The sequence below is a fragment of the Fistularia commersonii genome, chromosome 24, assembly GCF_037954325.1.
Source record: "Fistularia commersonii isolate RoL2024-O1a breed Wild chromosome 24, RoL_Fcom_v1.0, whole genome shotgun sequence".
Taxonomy (NCBI): domain Eukaryota; kingdom Metazoa; phylum Chordata; class Actinopteri; order Syngnathiformes; family Fistulariidae; genus Fistularia; species Fistularia commersonii.
In genome coordinates, this window is record NC_141307.1 from 2,093,140 (window position 1) to 2,114,836 (window position 21,697).

The 21,697-nt window shown below is 43.3% G+C and overlaps 2 long non-coding RNA genes across 2 annotated transcripts; both read right to left on the reverse strand.

The window, feature by feature from the left end:
- Positions 1–2,133: 2,133 nt before the first annotated feature.
- Positions 2,134–3,581, reverse strand: LOC147219646 (uncharacterized). The gene is made up of 3 exons (XR_015108046.1): positions 3,203–3,581; positions 2,930–3,057; positions 2,134–2,321 (listed from the first exon to the last, which is right to left on the reverse strand). It is a non-coding gene; the product is annotated as an uncharacterized LOC147219646 (long non-coding RNA).
- A 4,779-nt stretch (positions 3,582–8,360) lies between these two features.
- On the reverse strand, positions 8,361–9,808 carry LOC147219647 (uncharacterized). Its single transcript, XR_015108047.1, has 3 exons — positions 9,430–9,808; positions 9,157–9,284; positions 8,361–8,548 (listed from the first exon to the last, which is right to left on the reverse strand). It is a non-coding gene; the product is annotated as an uncharacterized LOC147219647 (long non-coding RNA).
- Positions 9,809–21,697: the final 11,889 nt, after the last annotated feature.

The following is a 21,697-nucleotide window of genomic DNA, read 5'->3' on the forward strand; positions in this document are numbered from 1 at the left end:
ACCTGACCGGAAAGCTCAGTGTCTCATCGACATTTGGTCATTTTTTCTTTCCAAGTGTTTTCTGAATCAAATCCTAAGTCCTTTTGCCTATTTACTTTCTACCTGACACAGCATGCTCTGCATCTTGCCTAAGATTTTTTTTTCCCTCTAAGTGCTTTTCTCTAAGAGTAGGGTTGTATACGTGAAACCCAAAATTGGGAAACCAACCGGTTAGCTCAGTGCCATAAGCTGCCGACGCTGCATTTGGAAACTGCTGGTTCGAGTCCAGCACTGGTCAATATTGCCTACATCAAGTCTCCCTTTGCCAAATGTATCTAAGTACAATTTTTTTTTTTTTTTCCCCTAAGTGCTTTTTTCCTCTAAGTGTGACGTTATATAGGAGAAACCCGGATTTCCCTCTGTGACTGGTTAGCGCAGTGCCATAAGCCACTGACGCTGTATGTGATACCGCTGGTTCAAGTCCAGTACCAGTCACACAGCCACATCGGGTACCCGCCCGGTGGAAGGCCGACAACAGCCAGGTCGGGTCCCAACCCCGATACAAGGCCGACGTGGGGGAGTCAGGCGAAGCAAGGAGGAGGGCAGGAGGCAGACAGGCCGAGATAGGGAGGAGGGGGGGCCCCACTAACCAGGGCCCCCCGGGGGGACTTTGGGGGTAGAAAGAGGGGGGCAGGCAGACGAGCACCGTAGAAACAGCCCTGCTAGAGAAATTTCTAAATTTTACTTTTTGGAAAATAGGGGCCCCACACACATTTGGAGGGGATACATACTTTATTCATTTTTGCAAAGCTAGCCAGGGTGCACACTCTTACATGCACAACTTCTGGCCTCACCACACCTGCAACAAGCACAAACAACAATTAGAGATGCACTCTCAAACAATACTTTCATTTCAACGCATACAAAGAAAACCTCCTCAACTACACAACAATCCATCTTAAATATCAGTAACCAATTAACATTGTGCTTAACACTAAATAACATTATACAAAATTAACAACAACAATTCAAGACATCACTTACCATTATATTTACAAACACTTGGGATGTACATTTCTCCACTCTCAGGACAATCTGAAAAACACACATTCTCGTCACACTTTGCAAAGCAAACAATACAATGACGTTCCATCAAGCCTTCTTTTACCTTCAACCTTGTTTATGGATGCTAATTCACAGTCTGCATTGAAACCCAACAGTCACCTCAGTGGCCAGACATCTTTAGTGACAATTTACATATTTGACTATTTGTGAATGTCCACATTGAGTCTACTTTTGGTATATTAGGCCAATTTTTAGTTTGCCCTTCAGTCAAACAGGAGCGTCCTGAGGAATACATGCAATCCATTGAGCTGTTTTACAGATAAGACACAATTACTTCTCTATTTACAGAGACTACAAAGATATATACTATATACATGGACTTGAACCAGTGTCCTTCTGTTTCAGAAGATTAGCCTGCTGATGCCTGATCTGGTAAACATAAATCTACATAAGTATTTGCAATATGAAGCAAATGGACTGGGATCCTTCACACCAAGCTGATTTGAAGTATATATATATATATATATATATATAGATCTATGCAGGAACAGAACCTGCTTTGAGACAGATTTTACATCCTGTGTCCAACAGCTATATAGTGACTAGATTCACAAAGACCAGCTAGTAGACGACATTCCAAGAAACCACATGCATGTCAGAACATTTCAATCTGCAAAACAGTTACTCACTGAACCTCAGATGAACTCTTAGACAAGATGTCTACCTCCGCTCTTAAGTCACCTTATAAAATTTATTCACTACAGCTTATGCTGGACACCAAACCTACCCACCACATCTTCCATTACAGAATTAATCCTGACTTTCACCTCCAAAACATTCCTCAAGGCAACGCCAAGTCACTTCCTGTCAGTACAACTGACTCTGCCAAGTCTTTAGCTTTGCACCTGCTCATCCACCTTCCTTCTCTGCATCAGACTTTCCTTTCATGGCACAAGTTATGTCTGATGCAACTTGTGCATTCATTAATGGCATTTATCAGGTCCGTCTAGGCCAGGGAGACCAAACAAGAGGAACGGAAGTATCCAGACACAAGTTATAGGAAAGAGTATTTATTCAAAATTTGCAAAAACAATGGTAAAAAGCAGAAAGTCCTCGGCTCCTAAGCAGTTTGTGGCTTGACAACCGCTGCCTCCTCCAAAAGCAATTCCCAGTTCAGAGACGGTGCAGCTCCCAGAGGGTATCTGGCGTCGCCCAGGACCAATAGGGGACGGCAACTGGTTACCATTTACTAAATGCTCTCAGCTGCTCAGAACTACCTGCAACATACAGAGGGAAACAGAGCCACAGATGAACAGACAGTGAAACCAACATACACTGCAAAGAGTTACAACACTAAAGCACTTCCATAGATTAACAGACACCACTTTAACAAGCAGACAAGCGCTGTGCAAAGGAAGTTGTATCTCAAATCTCATGCTAATACAGCCGTTCCACAGTAGCTACCAGACAAGCTGAAAATGAAGCTGAGCAGATTGCACAAAACCAGAGCTTTTTGGGAGCTGCTCCCATTTATTGCCAGACATGGGGCAAGAAACAGCCAAACATGATTTTGGTTTTCTAAGCTTTTCTAGCAACATCGGCAGGTTCTAAATGCACCAACTCTTAAACGCTACAAATGTTATCCTGTCACTTTTACAAACACATCAGACTTTGTCTACACCTCTGGTACCACCTCCTAGGCAGTATTGCCTGATTCTGAGCCCTGTTGCAGTTCATGCGGAATACTAAGACTGCATCTTGTCACTCAGGACAGTTTGCAATAGCAATGTCCAAATGTCTCAGGGCCACTCGTATCACTCTACCCTCCCAAAATGAACGGTTTCTCCACCTCACGTACATTGAAAGGAGAATCATGCAAACATACCGACTGACATCCAGAGGTGGTGATCCAAACGAAAGCCAAGCGTTGCGTTCCGGACGGACGAGCCTGAAGAGCCTCTTGTGAAGGCACGGGGTCACGATCGCCCATCAGAGGAGACGAATCAGCAACACCTACTTGGACAGAAATAAGAAGAAAAAAAAAACAGCAGAGCAAAACAGTCTTTGTTCCTCCAAAGATCCAAAAAACAGGGAGGAAAAAGGCAGCAAAAACCATGCAGTAAATAAAAGTCAAGCACAACCTCTGGTTCCTTCTTACCTTCCGACTAAGATGAAGCGCAGCAACTCAATGTGTGCAAGACACCTCTTGCGATTCCACAGCCGAAAGCGACCATCCAGCACTCAGCAGGTTCTCCTCGGAGCCTCGGCATCTCCCGGGAATGACGTCGCAGCCGGTATAAAAAGGCTGCCATCCTGGCACGGACCAATAGGAGGCCGCGACCAATTAGCATTTACTAAACGCTTTCACCTGCTGCGAATTTCCTACAACACATAAGATCGGATCAACTTTATCCCTTTATTCCTTTATAACTTTTACACTGGTGTGAAAAAAGGAATTTCCCCTCTAGAGATGAATACAGTGGATCAGATCTTACTCCATGTTGCAGGTGATGTGCAGCAGGTGAAAGCGTTTAGTAAATGCGGCCTCCTATTGGTCCCTGCCAGGACGCTGGGCTTTTTATACTGGCGTCATTTTGGGCGACGCCTGATCTCTGTGGAGAGCCAGCTGAGAGGTTGAGGTTCATCAGGAAATTGCTGGGGATTTGTGTTGAAAAAAAAAAAAAAAAAAAAAAGAAAAAAAAAAAAGAAATATGCAGATGTTTGTCTTGTCTTTTAGATCTGATGCATTTGTTTGGAGTGGTTTTGTGTCCTGTGGTCTCTGGTGAGTGTTTGTTCCTTATTTTTTATTTGGAATTGGGCTGATTGAAGCAAAGCCAGGGAGAAGATTCAGAACATATTTGTGGTTTATTTTTGTGTCCGAAGGTAAGAAGAGACCAGAGTGTGTGGTTGCTGTGTTTGCTTCCTCCTTGGGTAAGTTGGCACTTACACTTTTTTTTTTTTTTTTTGTTAAATGAAAATGTGCTTGTATATGTTTCTGACCTCTGGTGATCTTTGCACCTGTGCTCATCTGTTTAGGCTCATGAAGACTGTTTAAGTGACTGATTCTTTTCTCTTCACTGGAAGAGAACTGGAGTTCCCCTGAAGGAGGACTTAAGGAAATGTTCTGGAGGTGAAAGTAGAAACTGCAGATGTGATGCTCAGTGTTAGTGGCTCTGCCTCAGAGCTGCAGGAGTTACATGTCAGGTTACGGCCGTGGTTAAATCAATGTATTTAATTCCAAGGTTCTTTCAGACGCCGTCCGTAAATGTTTTGTTTGGTCTTGTAGGCGTCCTGACAAGGATCCTGAGCCCCAGAAGAAGCCTGTCCAACACAAGCAAGGTAGTGTGTGTGTGTGTGTGTGTGTGATTACTTTAGTGTAAAGTTAGCAAAATGTTTGCGGTGTCTTTACCTGTTGCAATTTTAAATGCTTGTAGTTTTCCTGCTGTGAAAATAAAGTGTACTTGTACACCCTAATATCAGTGTCACTTTATTTTTTAAAATCCTTTTTAGTTTATCCTTTTCCTGTTAAACATTTTTCTACGTTTGACTCCGAGTCTGATGCAGCGACTCTTTAGTGCAAAGATAATCTTTAGTATTTCTTCTAAATATTGCACTTGGAAATCCTTCACTTTGAGATTGACTTGCAGTATTTCTGTCTGCATTTTGGACTGTTTAGTTCAGACATTCATTGACTGGTCAGAAATGACCAGGATGTGTCTATTGCATGTTTTTAAGCTGCACACTCAGTGCACCGCAAATGAATAAGTTATGGAGCCTTTTTTCTGTGAAACTCTGCCCGGCGTCCAGCCAATCATACGATGCAATTACGGATCGAATCACAGCATTGACAGTACTTGCTCTGCCCGTACACGCTATAGAACAGTAAAAGTGTGGCAGAGTTAATTGGATGCAACGCCTTATCATGGCGTCCCCGCAAAGTAAAAGCAATGCGGTTCTTGAACGTCTGCTCTGCAAAACATGCAGCAAAGCCGAAGTAGGAAGTGACTTTTCAGTGGAAAATATGGATGAAATGGAAGCCGTGATGGCTGTTGCTCTGGTTGCTGTTGCCTCGCCATGTCGTGACACATTGTCTGCAAACTATTCTGGCAAAGCTGAATTGTTTCCCTGGATTTCAGCTGAAGCTCCACTTTTTTTTTTTTTTTTTCTTGTAAGAAAAAACATTTTAGCTCAATTATGAGTCGTTGGCAGAATAGAGTTGCTCCTCAGAACACGCTCACCTGAAACCACCAGCCGAGGGCTGAACAGGAAGTTAGCGGTGGAAGCGTCGAGTGCTAGTTCAAGGAAACTAAATTCAAAATGTGTAGATGTGATGCCAAAGAACACAATGAGTCAATATAGTTCATCCTTTCAGTGTTTAATGACATGAAAAGAAACTTAAAGGCGTTTATAACCTAGAGGTAAGTACTGGGCAAGGAGACGGCTTGCAAGTGCAGTGCCTTCGTCGTGAACCTTCTTGGATTCGCAAGGAAGCTGCTGGGAGAGAAACACAGTGGTCGGCGCTCTCGTCCGAAGGAAGACCTCGACCGCCACATGAGGGCGAGACCTGCTGCTCCTGATCGCTGACTGGGTCGCTGTCCCGTTGTATGGAATTGTATCCACAGGCCCTCCAGAGTCTGCAGGAGTGGGAAGACAGAACTTGACCCTACCTGGGTGTGAAGGGGAAACACGACTCCAATTTTTTGGACCAAAATGTAAATAAACTTTACTGTATCACAGCCTGAAGGTCCACATAGATGTAAGTGCCATCATTTGTAAAACGTCTGATTTGGTCAAATAAACCCAGAACACACATGAGCATCAATCACCAGTCGGACAATTTATTGACACACAACTCTTCAGGACTGGTTCTGTCAAGTTGATCTTTTCCTTTCCATGAATTCAGAGATTTCTGGATATACAAGTCAGTATCCACATTGTGGAGAAGGTTCCGTTCCCAGACCGACAAAATACGGTTGCAGGTGTGTTTTTATACGTGCACACATTTGTGTGTGGAGAAATGACATTTGGTGATCCCCCCCCCTTAAGTGTTTTGTGTAAAGTTAGAAAAATGTTTTTTTATGCTAAAGTAAAATAAAGTATACATGTGCAAAATCAGTGCCCCGGGGGTCCTATGTGGTTCAAAACCTAAGTGCTTCATCCATTTTTTTTCCTAACTATTTTTCTCTAAGTGTAAAGTTAGACACATTCAACCTGAATTTCTGCACCTGACCGGAAAGCTCAGTTTCTCATCGACATTTGGTGATTTTTTTTTTCTAAGTCCTTTTGCCTATTTACTTTCTACCTGACACAGCATGCTCTGCATCTTGCCTAAGATTTTTTTTTCCCTCTAAGTGCTTTTCTCTAAGAGTAGGGTTGTATACGTGAAACCCAAAATTGGGAAACCAACCGGTTAGCTCAGTGCCATAAGCTGCCGACACTGCATTTGGAAACTGCTGGTTCGAGTCCAGCACTGGTCAATATTGCCTACATCAAGTCTCCCTTTGCCAAATGTATCTAAGTACAATTTTTTTTTTTTTTTCCTCTAAGTGTGACGTTATATAGGAGAAACCCGGATTTCCCTCTGTGACTGGTTAGCGCAGTGCCATAAGCCACTGACGCTGTATGTGATACCGCTGGTTCAAGTCCAGTACCAGTCACACAGCCACATCGGGTACCCGCCCGGTGGAAGGCCGACAACAGCCAGGTCGGGTCCCAACCCCGATACAAGGCCGACGTGGGGGAGTCAGGCGAAGCAAGGAGGAGGGCAGGAGGCAGACAGGCCGAGATAGGGAGGAGGGGGGGCCCCACTAACCAGGGCCCCCCGGGGGGACTTTGGGGGTAGAAAGAGGGGGGCAGGCAGACGAGCACCGTAGAAACAGCCCTGCTAGAGAAATTTCTAAATTTTACTTTTTGGAAAATAGGGGCCCCACACACATTTGGAGGGGATACATACTTTATTCATTTTTGCAAAGCTAGCCAGGGTGCACACTCTTACATGCACAACTTCTGGCCTCACCACACCTGCAACAAGCACAAACAACAATTAGAGATGCACTCTCAAACAATACTTTCATTTCAACGCATACAAAGAAAACCTCCTCAACTACACAACAATCCATCTTAAATATCAGTAACCAATTAACATTGTGCTTAACACTAAATAACATTATACAAAATTAACAACAACAATTCAAGACATCACTTACCATTATATTTACAAACACTTGGGATGTACATTTCTCCACTCTCAGGACAATCTGAAAAACACACATTCTCGTCACACTTTGCAAAGCAAACAATACAATGACGTTCCATCAAGCCTTCTTTTACCTTCAACCTTGTTTATGGATGCTAATTCACAGTCTGCATTGAAACCCAACAGTCACCTCAGTGGCCAGACATCTTTAGTGACAATTTACATATTTGACTATTTGTGAATGTCCACATTGAGTCTACTTTTGGTATATTAGGCCAATTTTTAGTTTGCCCTTCAGTCAAACAGGAGCGTCCTGAGGAATACATGCAATCCATTGAGCTGTTTTACAGATAAGACACAATTACTTCTCTATTTACAGAGACTACAAAGATATATACTATATACATGGACTTGAACCAGTGTCCTTCTGTTTCAGAAGATTAGCCTGCTGATGCCTGATCTGGTAAACATAAATCTACATAAGTATTTGCAATATGAAGCAAATGGACTGGGATCCTTCACACCAAGCTGATTTGAAGTATATATATATATATATATATATATAGATCTATGCAGGAACAGAACCTGCTTTGAGACAGATTTTACATCCTGTGTCCAACAGCTATATAGTGACTAGATTCACAAAGACCAGCTAGTAGACGACATTCCAAGAAACCACATGCATGTCAGAACATTTCAATCTGCAAAACAGTTACTCACTGAACCTCAGATGAACTCTTAGACAAGATGTCTACCTCCGCTCTTAAGTCACCTTATAAAATTTATTCACTACAGCTTATGCTGGACACCAAACCTACCCACCACATCTTCCATTACAGAATTAATCCTGACTTTCACCTCCAAAACATTCCTCAAGGCAACGCCAAGTCACTTCCTGTCAGTACAACTGACTCTGCCAAGTCTTTAGCTTTGCACCTGCTCATCCACCTTCCTTCTCTGCATCAGACTTTCCTTTCATGGCACAAGTTATGTCTGATGCAACTTGTGCATTCATTAATGGCATTTATCAGGTCCGTCTAGGCCAGGGAGACCAAACAAGAGGAACGGAAGTATCCAGACACAAGTTATAGGAAAGAGTATTTATTCAAAATTTGCAAAAACAATGGTAAAAAGCAGAAAGTCCTCGGCTCCTAAGCAGTTTGTGGCTTGACAACCGCTGCCTCCTCCAAAAGCAATTCCCAGTTCAGAGACGGTGCAGCTCCCAGAGGGTATCTGGCGTCGCCCAGGACCAATAGGGGACGGCAACTGGTTACCATTTACTAAATGCTCTCAGCTGCTCAGAACTACCTGCAACATACAGAGGGAAACAGAGCCACAGATGAACAGACAGTGAAACCAACATACACTGCAAAGAGTTACAACACTAAAGCACTTCCATAGATTAACAGACACCACTTTAACAAGCAGACAAGCGCTGTGCAAAGGAAGTTGTATCTCAAATCTCATGCTAATACAGCCGTTCCACAGTAGCTACCAGACAAGCTGAAAATGAAGCTGAGCAGATTGCACAAAACCAGAGCTTTTTGGGAGCTGCTCCCATTTATTGCCAGACATGGGGCAAGAAACAGCCAAACATGATTTTGGTTTTCTAAGCTTTTCTAGCAACATCGGCAGGTTCTAAATGCACCAACTCTTAAACGCTACAAATGTTATCCTGTCACTTTTACAAACACATCAGACTTTGTCTACACCTCTGGTACCACCTCCTAGGCAGTATTGCCTGATTCTGAGCCCTGTTGCAGTTCATGCGGAATACTAAGACTGCATCTTGTCACTCAGGACAGTTTGCAATAGCAATGTCCAAATGTCTCAGGGCCACTCGTATCACTCTACCCTCCCAAAATGAACGGTTTCTCCACCTCACGTACATTGAAAGGAGAATCATGCAAACATACCGACTGACATCCAGAGGTGGTGATCCAAACGAAAGCCAAGCGTTGCGTTCCGGACGGACGAGCCTGAAGAGCCTCTTGTGAAGGCACGGGGTCACGATCGCCCATCAGAGGAGACGAATCAGCAACACCTACTTGGACAGAAATAAGAAGAAAAAAAAAACAGCAGAGCAAAACAGTCTTTGTTCCTCCAAAGATCCAAAAAACAGGGAGGAAAAAGGCAGCAAAAACCATGCAGTAAATAAAAGTCAAGCACAACCTCTGGTTCCTTCTTACCTTCCGACTAAGATGAAGCGCAGCAACTCAATGTGTGCAAGACACCTCTTGCGATTCCACAGCCGAAAGCGACCATCCAGCACTCAGCAGGTTCTCCTCGGAGCCTCGGCATCTCCCGGGAATGACGTCGCAGCCGGTATAAAAAGGCTGCCATCCTGGCACGGACCAATAGGAGGCCGCGACCAATTAGCATTTACTAAACGCTTTCACCTGCTGCGAATTTCCTACAACACATAAGATCGGATCAACTTTATCCCTTTATTCCTTTATAACTTTTACACTGGTGTGAAAAAAGGAATTTCCCCTCTAGAGATGAATACAGTGGATCAGATCTTACTCCATGTTGCAGGTGATGTGCAGCAGGTGAAAGCGTTTAGTAAATGCGGCCTCCTATTGGTCCCTGCCAGGACGCTGGGCTTTTTATACTGGCGTCATTTTGGGCGACGCCTGATCTCTGTGGAGAGCCAGCTGAGAGGTTGAGGTTCATCAGGAAATTGCTGGGGATTTGTGTTGAAAAAAAAAAAAAAAAAAAAAAGAAAAAAAAAAAAGAAATATGCAGATGTTTGTCTTGTCTTTTAGATCTGATGCATTTGTTTGGAGTGGTTTTGTGTCCTGTGGTCTCTGGTGAGTGTTTGTTCCTTATTTTTTATTTGGAATTGGGCTGATTGAAGCAAAGCCAGGGAGAAGATTCAGAACATATTTGTGGTTTATTTTTGTGTCCGAAGGTAAGAAGAGACCAGAGTGTGTGGTTGCTGTGTTTGCTTCCTCCTTGGGTAAGTTGGCACTTACACTTTTTTTTTTTTTTTTTGTTAAATGAAAATGTGCTTGTATATGTTTCTGACCTCTGGTGATCTTTGCACCTGTGCTCATCTGTTTAGGCTCATGAAGACTGTTTAAGTGACTGATTCTTTTCTCTTCACTGGAAGAGAACTGGAGTTCCCCTGAAGGAGGACTTAAGGAAATGTTCTGGAGGTGAAAGTAGAAACTGCAGATGTGATGCTCAGTGTTAGTGGCTCTGCCTCAGAGCTGCAGGAGTTACATGTCAGGTTACGGCCGTGGTTAAATCAATGTATTTAATTCCAAGGTTCTTTCAGACGCCGTCCGTAAATGTTTTGTTTGGTCTTGTAGGCGTCCTGACAAGGATCCTGAGCCCCAGAAGAAGCCTGTCCAACACAAGCAAGGTAGTGTGTGTGTGTGTGTGTGTGTGATTACTTTAGTGTAAAGTTAGCAAAATGTTTGCGGTGTCTTTACCTGTTGCAATTTTAAATGCTTGTAGTTTTCCTGCTGTGAAAATAAAGTGTACTTGTACACCCTAATATCAGTGTCACTTTATTTTTTAAAATCCTTTTTAGTTTATCCTTTTCCTGTTAAACATTTTTCTACGTTTGACTCCGAGTCTGATGCAGCGACTCTTTAGTGCAAAGATAATCTTTAGTATTTCTTCTAAATATTGCACTTGGAAATCCTTCACTTTGAGATTGACTTGCAGTATTTCTGTCTGCATTTTGGACTGTTTAGTTCAGACATTCATTGACTGGTCAGAAATGACCAGGATGTGTCTATTGCATGTTTTTAAGCTGCACACTCAGTGCACCGCAAATGAATAAGTTATGGAGCCTTTTTTCTGTGAAACTCTGCCCGGCGTCCAGCCAATCATACGATGCAATTACGGATCGAATCACAGCATTGACAGTACTTGCTCTGCCCGTACACGCTATAGAACAGTAAAAGTGTGGCAGAGTTAATTGGATGCAACGCCTTATCATGGCGTCCCCGCAAAGTAAAAGCAATGCGGTTCTTGAACGTCTGCTCTGCAAAACATGCAGCAAAGCCGAAGTAGGAAGTGACTTTTCAGTGGAAAATATGGATGAAATGGAAGCCGTGATGGCTGTTGCTCTGGTTGCTGTTGCCTCGCCATGTCGTGACACATTGTCTGCAAACTATTCTGGCAAAGCTGAATTGTTTCCCTGGATTTCAGCTGAAGCTCCACTTTTTTTTTTTTTTTTTCTTGTAAGAAAAAACATTTTAGCTCAATTATGAGTCGTTGGCAGAATAGAGTTGCTCCTCAGAACACGCTCACCTGAAACCACCAGCCGAGGGCTGAACAGGAAGTTAGCGGTGGAAGCGTCGAGTGCTAGTTCAAGGAAACTAAATTCAAAATGTGTAGATGTGATGCCAAAGAACACAATGAGTCAATATAGTTCATCCTTTCAGTGTTTAATGACATGAAAAGAAACTTAAAGGCGTTTATAACCTAGAGGTAAGTACTGGGCAAGGAGACGGCTTGCAAGTGCAGTGCCTTCGTCGTGAACCTTCTTGGATTCGCAAGGAAGCTGCTGGGAGAGAAACACAGTGGTCGGCGCTCTCGTCCGAAGGAAGACCTCGACCGCCACATGAGGGCGAGACCTGCTGCTCCTGATCGCTGACTGGGTCGCTGTCCCGTTGTATGGAATTGTATCCACAGGCCCTCCAGAGTCTGCAGGAGTGGGAAGACAGAACTTGACCCTACCTGGGTGTGAAGGGGAAACACGACTCCAATTTTTTGGACCAAAATGTAAATAAACTTTACTGTATCACAGCCTGAAGGTCCACATAGATGTAAGTGCCATCATTTGTAAAACGTCTGATTTGGTCAAATAAACCCAGAACACACATGAGCATCAATCACCAGTCGGACAATTTATTGACACACAACTCTTCAGGACTGGTTCTGTCAAGTTGATCTTTTCCTTTCCATGAATTCAGAGATTTCTGGATATACAAGTCAGTATCCACATTGTGGAGAAGGTTCCGTTCCCAGACCGACAAAATACGGTTGCAGGTGTGTTTTTATACGTGCACACATTTGTGTGTGGAGAAATGACATTTGGTGATCCCCCCCCCTTAAGTGTTTTGTGTAAAGTTAGAAAAATGTTTTTTTATGCTAAAGTAAAATAAAGTATACATGTGCAAAATCAGTGCCCCGGGGGTCCTATGTGGTTCAAAACCTAAGTGCTTCATCCATTTTTTTTCCTAACTATTTTTCTCTAAGTGTAAAGTTAGACACATTCAACCTGAATTTCTGCACCTGACCGGAAAGCTCAGTTTCTCATCGACATTTGGTGATTTTTTTTTTCTAAGTCCTTTTGCCTATTTACTTTCTACCTGACACAGCATGCTCTGCATCTTGCCTAAGATTTTTTTTTCCCTCTAAGTGCTTTTCTCTAAGAGTAGGGTTGTATACGTGAAACCCAAAATTGGGAAACCAACCGGTTAGCTCAGTGCCATAAGCTGCCGACACTGCATTTGGAAACTGCTGGTTCGAGTCCAGCACTGGTCAATATTGCCTACATCAAGTCTCCCTTTGCCAAATGTATCTAAGTACAATTTTTTTTTTTTTTTCCTCTAAGTGTGACGTTATATAGGAGAAACCCGGATTTCCCTCTGTGACTGGTTAGCGCAGTGCCATAAGCCACTGACGCTGTATGTGATACCGCTGGTTCAAGTCCAGTACCAGTCACACAGCCACATCGGGTACCCGCCCGGTGGAAGGCCGACAACAGCCAGGTCGGGTCCCAACCCCGATACAAGGCCGACGTGGGGGAGTCAGGCGAAGCAAGGAGGAGGGCGGGAGGCAGACAGGCCGAGATAGGGAGGAGGGGGGGCCCCACTAACCAGGGCCCCCCGGGGGGACTTTGGGGGTAGAAAGAGGGGGGCAGGCAGACGAGCACCGTAGAAACAGCCCTGCTAGAGAAATTTCTAAATTTTACTTTTTGGAAAATAGGGGCCCCACACACATTTGGAGGGGATACATACTTTATTCATTTTTGCAAAGCTAGCCAGGGTGCACACTCTTACATGCACAACTTCTGGCCTCACCACACCTGCAACAAGCACAAACAACAATTAGAGATGCACTCTCAAACAATACTTTCATTTCAACGCATACAAAGAAAACCTCCTCAACTACACAACAATCCATCTTAAATATCAGTAACCAATTAACATTGTGCTTAACACTAAATAACATTATACAAAATTAACAACAATTCAAGACATCACTTACCATTATATTTACAAACACTTGGGATGTACATTTCTCCACTCTCAGGACAATCTGAAAAACACACATTCTCGTCACACTTTGCAAAGCAAACAATACAATGACGTTCCATCAAGCCTTCTTTTACCTTCAACCTTGTTTATGGATGCTAATTCACAGTCTGCATTGAAACCCAACGGTCACCTCAGTGGCCAGACATCTTTAGTGACAATTTGCACATTTGACTATTTAATATTTCTGAATGTCCACATTGAGTCTACTTTTGGTATATTAGGCCAATTTTTAGTTTGCCCTTCAAACAGGAGCGTCCCGAGGAATACGTGCAATCCAGCAAGCTGTTTTAAAGACAGAACTACTTCTCTATTTACAGACTACAAAGATATATACTATATACATGGACTTGAACCAGTGCCCTTCTGTTTCAGAAGATCAGCCTGCTGATGCCTGATCTGGTAAACATAAATCTACATAAGCATTTGCAATATGAAGCAAATGCACTGGGATCCTTCCTGCCAAGCTGATTTGAAGTATATATATATATATATATATATATATAGATCTATGCAGGAACAGAACCTGCTTTGAGACAGATTTTACATCCTGTGTCCAACAGCTATATAGTGACTAGATTCACATAAAGACCGGCTAGTAGAAGACGTTCCAAGAAACTGCAAGCATGTCGACAACATTTCATTCACATATACAAGAGGTCGTCTACCTCTGCTCATGAGTCTTCTTAATAAAATGGATTTACTAAAGTCTATGCTGGATACCAAACCTACCCACCGCTTCAGCTAACTCCATTACATCTTCAATTTCATACTCAAGTCTGCTAGGTCACCTCCAGAACATTCCTCAAAGTCCTCCGTAAAGGTAACTCCGACTCCCTTCCTGACAGCGACTTTCCTTTCCTTCCACACTCCTTGAACCCACAGCAGTCCAATTTCCTTTGGCACCCTGTATGCTATCGGCACTAACTGGTCCAAGGTTAATACTGATGCAACTTGTGCATTTATCAGGTCCGTCTAGGCCAGGGAGACCAAACAAGAGGAACCAAAGTATCCAGACACAAGTTATAGGAAAGGGTATTTATTCAAAATTTGCAAAAACAATGGTAAAAGCAGAAAGTCCTCGGCTCCTATGCAGTTTGTGGCTTGACAACCGCTGCCTCCTCCAAAAGCAATTCCCAGTTCAGAGACCGTGCAGCTCCCAGAGGGTATCTGGCGTCGCCCAGGACCAATAGGGGACGGCAACTGGTTACCATTTACTAAATGCTCTCAGCTGCTCAGAACTACCTGCAACATACAGAGGGAAACAGAGCCACAGATGAACAGACAGTGAAACCGACATACACTGCAAAGAGTTACAACACTAAAGCACTTCCATAGATTAACAGACACCACTTTAACAAGCAGACAAGCGCTGTGCAAAGGAAGTTGTATTTCAAATCTCATGCTAATACAGCCGTTCCACAGTAGCTACCAGACAAGCTGAAAATGAAGCTGAGCAGATTGCACAAAACCAGAGCTTTTTGGGAGCTGCTCCCATTTATTGCCAGACATGGGGCAAGAAACAGCCAAACATGATTTTGGTTTTCTAAGCTTTTCTAGCAACATCGGCAGGTTCTAAATGCACCAACTCTTAAACGCTACAAATGTTATCCTGTCACTTTTACAAACAAATCAGACTTTGTCTACACCTCTGGTACCAACTCCTAGGCAGTATTGCCAGATACTGTGAGCCCTGTTGCAGTTCATGCAGAACACTAAGACTGCATCTTGTCACTCAGGACAGTTTGCAATAGCAATGTCCAAATGTCTAAAGGCCACTCGTGTCGCTCTAACCTCTCAAAATAAACTGTTTCTCCACCTCACATACATTGAAAGGAGAATCATGCAAACATACCGACTGACATCCAGAGGTGGTGATCCAAACGAAAGCCAAGCATTGAGTTCTGGACGGACGAGCCTGAGGAGTCTCTTGTGAAGGCACGGGGTCACGATCGCCCATCAGAGGAGACGAATCAGCAACACCTACTTGGACAGAAATAAGGGAAAAAAAAAACAGCAGAGCAAAACAGTCTTTGTTCCTCCAAAGATCCAAAAAGTGGGGAGGAAAAAGGCAGCAAAACCCATGCAGTAAATAGAAGTTAAATTGAAGCACAACCTCTGGTTCCTTCTTACCTTCCTACACTAAGATGAAGCGCAGCAACTCAATGTGTGCAAGACACCTCTTGCGATTCCACAGCCGAAAGCGACCATCCAGCACTCAGCAGGTTCTCCTCGGAGCCTCGGCATCTCCCGGGAATGACGTCGCAGCCGGTATAAAAAGGCTGCCATCCTGGCACGGACCAATAGGAGGCCGCGACCAATTAGCATTTACTAAACGCTTTCACCTGCTGCGAATTTCCTACAACGCATAAGATCGGATCAACTTTATCCCTTTATTCCTTTATAACTTTTACACTGGTGTGAAAAAAGGAATTTCCCCTCTAGAGATGAATACAGTGGATCAGATCTTACTCCATGTTGCAGGTCATGTGCAGCAGGTGAAAGCGTTTAGTAAATGCGTCCTCCTATTGGTCCCTGCCAGGACGCTGGGCTTTTTATACTGGCGTCATTTCTGGGCGACGCCTGATCTCTGTGGAGAGCCAGCTGAGAGGTTGAGGTTCACTGGGAAATTACTGCCTTTTTTTTTTTTTTTTTTTTTTTTTTTTTTTTTTTAATTTTTTTTTTTTTTTTTTGGTGATGAAAAACTACTTTTTGTTTTGTCTTTCAGATCTGATGCATTTGTTTGGAGTGTTTGTGTCCTGAGAGCTCTGGTGAGTTATTGTCCTTGTTTGTCTTCAATGCAAGTGTGCTGCAGACTTCAGTGCTTCAATAAGTTTCAGATTCTCCTCCCCAGTGATCTTTGTACCTGTGCTCATCTGTTTGCAGTCCTGAAGACTGTTTGGGACTGATTCTTTCTTCATGAGGAGAGAACTGGGGTTCCCCTGAAGGAGGACTTAAGGTAATGTTCTGGAGGTGAAAGTAGAAACTGCAGATGTGATGCTCAGTGTTAGTGGCTCTGCCTCAGAGCTGCAGGAGTTACATGTCAGGTTACGGCCGTGGTTAAATCAATGCATTCATTTCTAAAGTGTTCTTTCAGATGACGTCCATAAATGTTGTGTTTGGTCTTGTAGGCGTCCTGACAAGGATCCTGAGCCCCAGAAGAAGCCTGTCCAACACAAGCAAGGTAGTGTGTGTGTGCGCGCAATAAGTTTACTTTTGTGTAAAGTTAGCAAAATGTTTGAGGTGTCTTTACCTGTTGCAATTTTAAATGCTTGTAGTTTTCCTGCTGTGACAATAAAGTGTACTTATACACCCTGATATCAGTGTCACTTTATTTTTTAAAATCCTTTTTAGTTTATCCTTTTCCTGTTAAACGTTTTTCTACGTTTGACTCAGTCTGATGCAGTGACTCTTTAGTGCAAAGATAATCTTCAGTATTTCTTCTAAATATTGCACTTGGAAATCCTTCACTTTGAGATTGACTTGCAGTATTTCTGTTGGCATTTTGGACTGTTTATGATTAATTCAAACTAAAGAATAGTTCAATCATTCACTGGTCAGAGATGACCAGGATGTGTTGCATGTTTTTACGCTGCACACTCAGTGCACCGCAAATGAGTAAGTTATGTATCATTTTTCTGTGAAACTCTGCCCGGCGTCCAGCCAATCATACGATGCAATTACGCTACGCATCGAATCACGGCATTGACAGTACTTGCTCTGCCCGTACACGCTATAGAACAGTAAAAGTGTGGCAGAGTTAATTGGATGCAACGCCTTATCATGGCGTCCCCGCAAAGTAAAAGCAATGCGGTTCTTGAACGTCTGCTCTGCAAAACATGCAGCGAAGCCAAAGTAGGAAGTGACTTTTCCAGAGGAAAATATGGATGAAATGGAAGCCATGATGGCTGTTGCTCTGGTTGCCGTCAGATACGTCCTCTATGGAGGAGTCTGGTGAGTGACCTCCACAGATGTTTGACCCGCTGTTTCATCACTGCAACGATCTTTGTCCCAGTGAGGCTCTCAGCCTGGCCATGTCGTGACACATTGTCTGCAAACTATTCTGGCAAAGCTGAGTTGTTTCTCTGAATTTCAGCTGAAGCTCCACTTTTTTTTCTTGTAAGAAAAAAACCATTTTAGTTCAATTCTGAGCTTGCTCCTCAGAACACACTCACCTGAAACCACCAACCAAGGGCTGAACCAGAAGTTAGCAGTGGAAGGTTTGTGTGCTAGTTCAAGGAAACGTGTAGATGTGATGCCAAAGAACATGTGAGTCGGTATAGCTCATCCTTAAAGGTGTTCAGAACCTACAGGTAAGTACGGGACAAGGAGACGGCTTGCAAGCGCGGTGCCTTCGTCGTGAACCTTCTTGGATTCGCAAGGAAGCTGCCGGGAGAGAAACTCAGTGGTCGGCGCTCACGTCCGAAGGAAGACCTCGACCGCCACATGAGGGCGAGACCTGCAGATGCTGATCTCTGACTGGGTCGCGGTGCTGTTGTATGATATTATATCTGCAGGAGCGGGAAGACAACTTGACCCTACCTGGGTGTGAAGGGGAAACACACCCCAATTTTTTGGACCAAAATGTAAATAAACTTTACTGTATCACAGGCTGAAGGTCCACATAGATGTAAGTGCCATCATTTGTAAAATGTCCGATTTGGTCAAATAAACCCAGAACACGCATGAGCATCAATCACCAGTCGGACAATTTATTGACACACAACTCTTCAGGACTGGTTCTGTCAAGTTGATCTTTTAATGAATTCAGAGATTTCTGGATATACAAGTCAGTATCCACATTGTGGAGAAGGTTCCGTTCCCAGATCGACAAAATACGGTTGCAGGTATGTTTTTATACGTGCACACGTGTGTGTGGAGAAATGACATTTGGTGATTCTTTTTTTCCCCCTCCTAAGTGTTTTGTGTAAAGTTAGCAAAATGTTTTTTTTATGCTAAAGTAAAATAAAGTATCCATGTGCAAAATCAGGGCAAATATGTGGTTCAAAACCTAAGTGCTCCATCCATTTTTTTTCCTAAGTATTTTTCTCTAAGTGTAAAGTTAGACACATGCAAACTGGATTTCTGCACCTGACCGGAAAGCTCAGTGTCTCATCGACATTTGGTCATTTTTTCTTTCCAAGTGTTTTCTGAATCAAATCCTAAGTCCTTTTGCCTATTTACTTTCTACCTGACACAGCATGCTCTGCATCTTGCCTAAGATTTTTTTTTCCCTCTAAGTGCTTTTCTCTAAGAGTAGGGTTGTATACGTGAAACCCAAAATTGGGAAACCAACCGGTTAGCTCAGTGCCATAAGCTGCCGACGCTGCATTTGGAAACTGCTGGTTCGAGTCCAGCACTGGTCAATATTGCCTACATCAAGTCTCCCTTTGCCAAATGTATCTAAGTACAATTTTTTTTTTTTTTTCCCCTAAGTGCTTTTTTCCTCTAAGTGTGACGTTATATAGGAGAAACCCGGATTTCCCTCTGTGACTGGTTAGCGCAGTGCCATAAGCCACTGACGCTGTATGTGATACCGCTGGTTCAAGTCCAGTACCAGTCACACAGCCACATCGGGTACCCGCCCGGTGGAAGGCCGACAACAGCCAGGTCGGGTCCCAACCCCGATACAAGGCCGACGTGGGGGAGTCAGGCGAAGCAAGGAGGAGGGCAGGAGGCAGACAGGCCGAGATAGGGAGGAGGGGGGGCCCCACTAACCAGGGCCCCCCGGGGGGACTTTGGGGGTAGAAAGAGGGGGGCAGGCAGACGAGCACCGTAGAAACAGCCCTGCTAGAGAAATTTCTAAATTTTACTTTTTGGAAAATAGGGGCCCCACACACATTTGGAGGGGATACATACTTTATTCATTTTTGCAAAGCTAGCCAGGGTGCACACTCTTACATGCACAACTTCTGGCCTCACCACACCTGCAACAAGCACAAACAACAATTAGAGATGCACTCTCAAACAATACTTTCATTTCAACGCATACAAAGAAAACCTCCTCAACTACACAACAATCCATCTTAAATATCAGTAACCAATTAACATTGTGCTTAACACTAAATAACATTATACAAAATTAACAACAACAATTCAAGACATCACTTACCATTATATTTACAAACACTTGGGATGTACATTTCTCCACTCTCAGGACAATCTGAAAAACACACATTCTCGTCACACTTTGCAAAGCAAACAATACAATGACGTTCCATCAAGCCTTCTTTTACCTTCAACCTTGTTTATGGATGCTAATTCACAGTCTGCATTGAAACCCAACAGTCACCTCAGTGGCCAGACATCTTTAGTGACAATTTACATATTTGACTATTTGTGAATGTCCACATTGAGTCTACTTTTGGTATATTAGGCCAATTTTTAGTTTGCCCTTCAGTCAAACAGGAGCGTCCTGAGGAATACATGCAATCCATTGAGCTGTTTTACAGATAAGACACAATTACTTCTCTATTTACAGAGACTACAAAGATATATACTATATACATGGACTTGAACCAGTGTCCTTCTGTTTCAGAAGATTAGCCTGCTGATGCCTGATCTGGTAAACATAAATCTACATAAGTATTTGCAATATGAAGCAAATGGACTGGGATCCTTCACACCAAGCTGATTTGAAGTATATATATATATATATATATATATAGATCTATGCAGGAACAGAACCTGCTTTGAGACAGATTTTACATCCTGTGTCCAACAGCTATATAGTGACTAGATTCACAAAGACCAGCTAGTAGACGACATTCCAAGAAACCACATGCATGTCAGAACATTTCAATCTGCAAAACAGTTACTCACTGAACCTCAGATGAACTCTTAGACAAGATGTCTACCTCCGCTCTTAAGTCACCTTATAAAATTTATTCACTACAGCTTATGCTGGACACCAAACCTACCCACCACATCTTCCATTACAGAATTAATCCTGACTTTCACCTCCAAAACATTCCTCAAGGCAACGCCAAGTCACTTCCTGTCAGTACAACTGACTCTGCCAAGTCTTTAGCTTTGCACCTGCTCATCCACCTTCCTTCTCTGCAGCAGACTTTCCTTTCATGGCACAAGTTATGTCTGATGCAACTTGTGCATTCATTAATGGCATTTATCAGGTCCGTCTAGGCCAGGGAGACCAAACAAGAGGAACGGAAGTATCCAGACACAAGTTATAGGAAAGAGTATTTATTCAAAATTTGCAAAAACAATGGTAAAAAGCAGAAAGTCCTCGGCTCCTAAGCAGTTTGTGGCTTGACAACCGCTGCCTCCTCCAAAAGCAATTCCCAGTTCAGAGACGGTGCAGCTCCCAGAGGGTATCTGGCGTCGCCCAGGACCAATAGGGGACGGCAACTGGTTACCATTTACTAAATGCTCTCAGCTGCTCAGAACTACCTGCAACATACAGAGGGAAACAGAGCCACAGATGAACAGACAGTGAAACCGACATACACTGCAAAGAGTTACAACACTAAAGCACTTCCATAGATTAACAGACGCCACTTTAACAAGCAGACAAGCGCTGTGCAAAGGAAGTTGTATCTCAAATCTCATGCTAATACAGCCGTTCCACAGTAGCTACCAGAAAAGCTGAGCAGATTGCACAAAACCAGAGCTTTTTGGGAGCTGCTCCCATTTATTGCCAGACATGGGGCAAGAAATGACCAATAAAAAGTCAAACACCATTTTGTTTGTTTTTTTTAAAGTTCTTCAAGCAACATCAGCTCTTGTGTTAGCAGGTTCTAAGTGCACTAACTCTCAAATGCATTCTCTTGCAAACACTACAAATGTTATCCTGTCACTTTTACAAACACATCAGAATATGTCTACACCTCTGGTACCAACTCCTAGGCAGTATTGCCTGTTTTCCCACAGCCTGATTCTGAGCCCTGTTGCAGTTCATGCAGAATACTAAGACTGCATCTTGTCACTCAGGACAGTTTGCAATAGCAATGTCCAAATGTCTAAAGGCCACTCGTGTCGCTCTAACCTCTCAAAATAAACTGTTTCTCCACCTCACATACATTGAAAGGAGAATCATGCAAACATACCGACTGACATCCAGAGGTGGTGATCCAAACGAAAGCCAAGCATTGAGTTCTGGACGGACGAGCCTGAGGAGTCTCTTGTGAAGGCACGGGGTCACGATCGCCCATCAGAG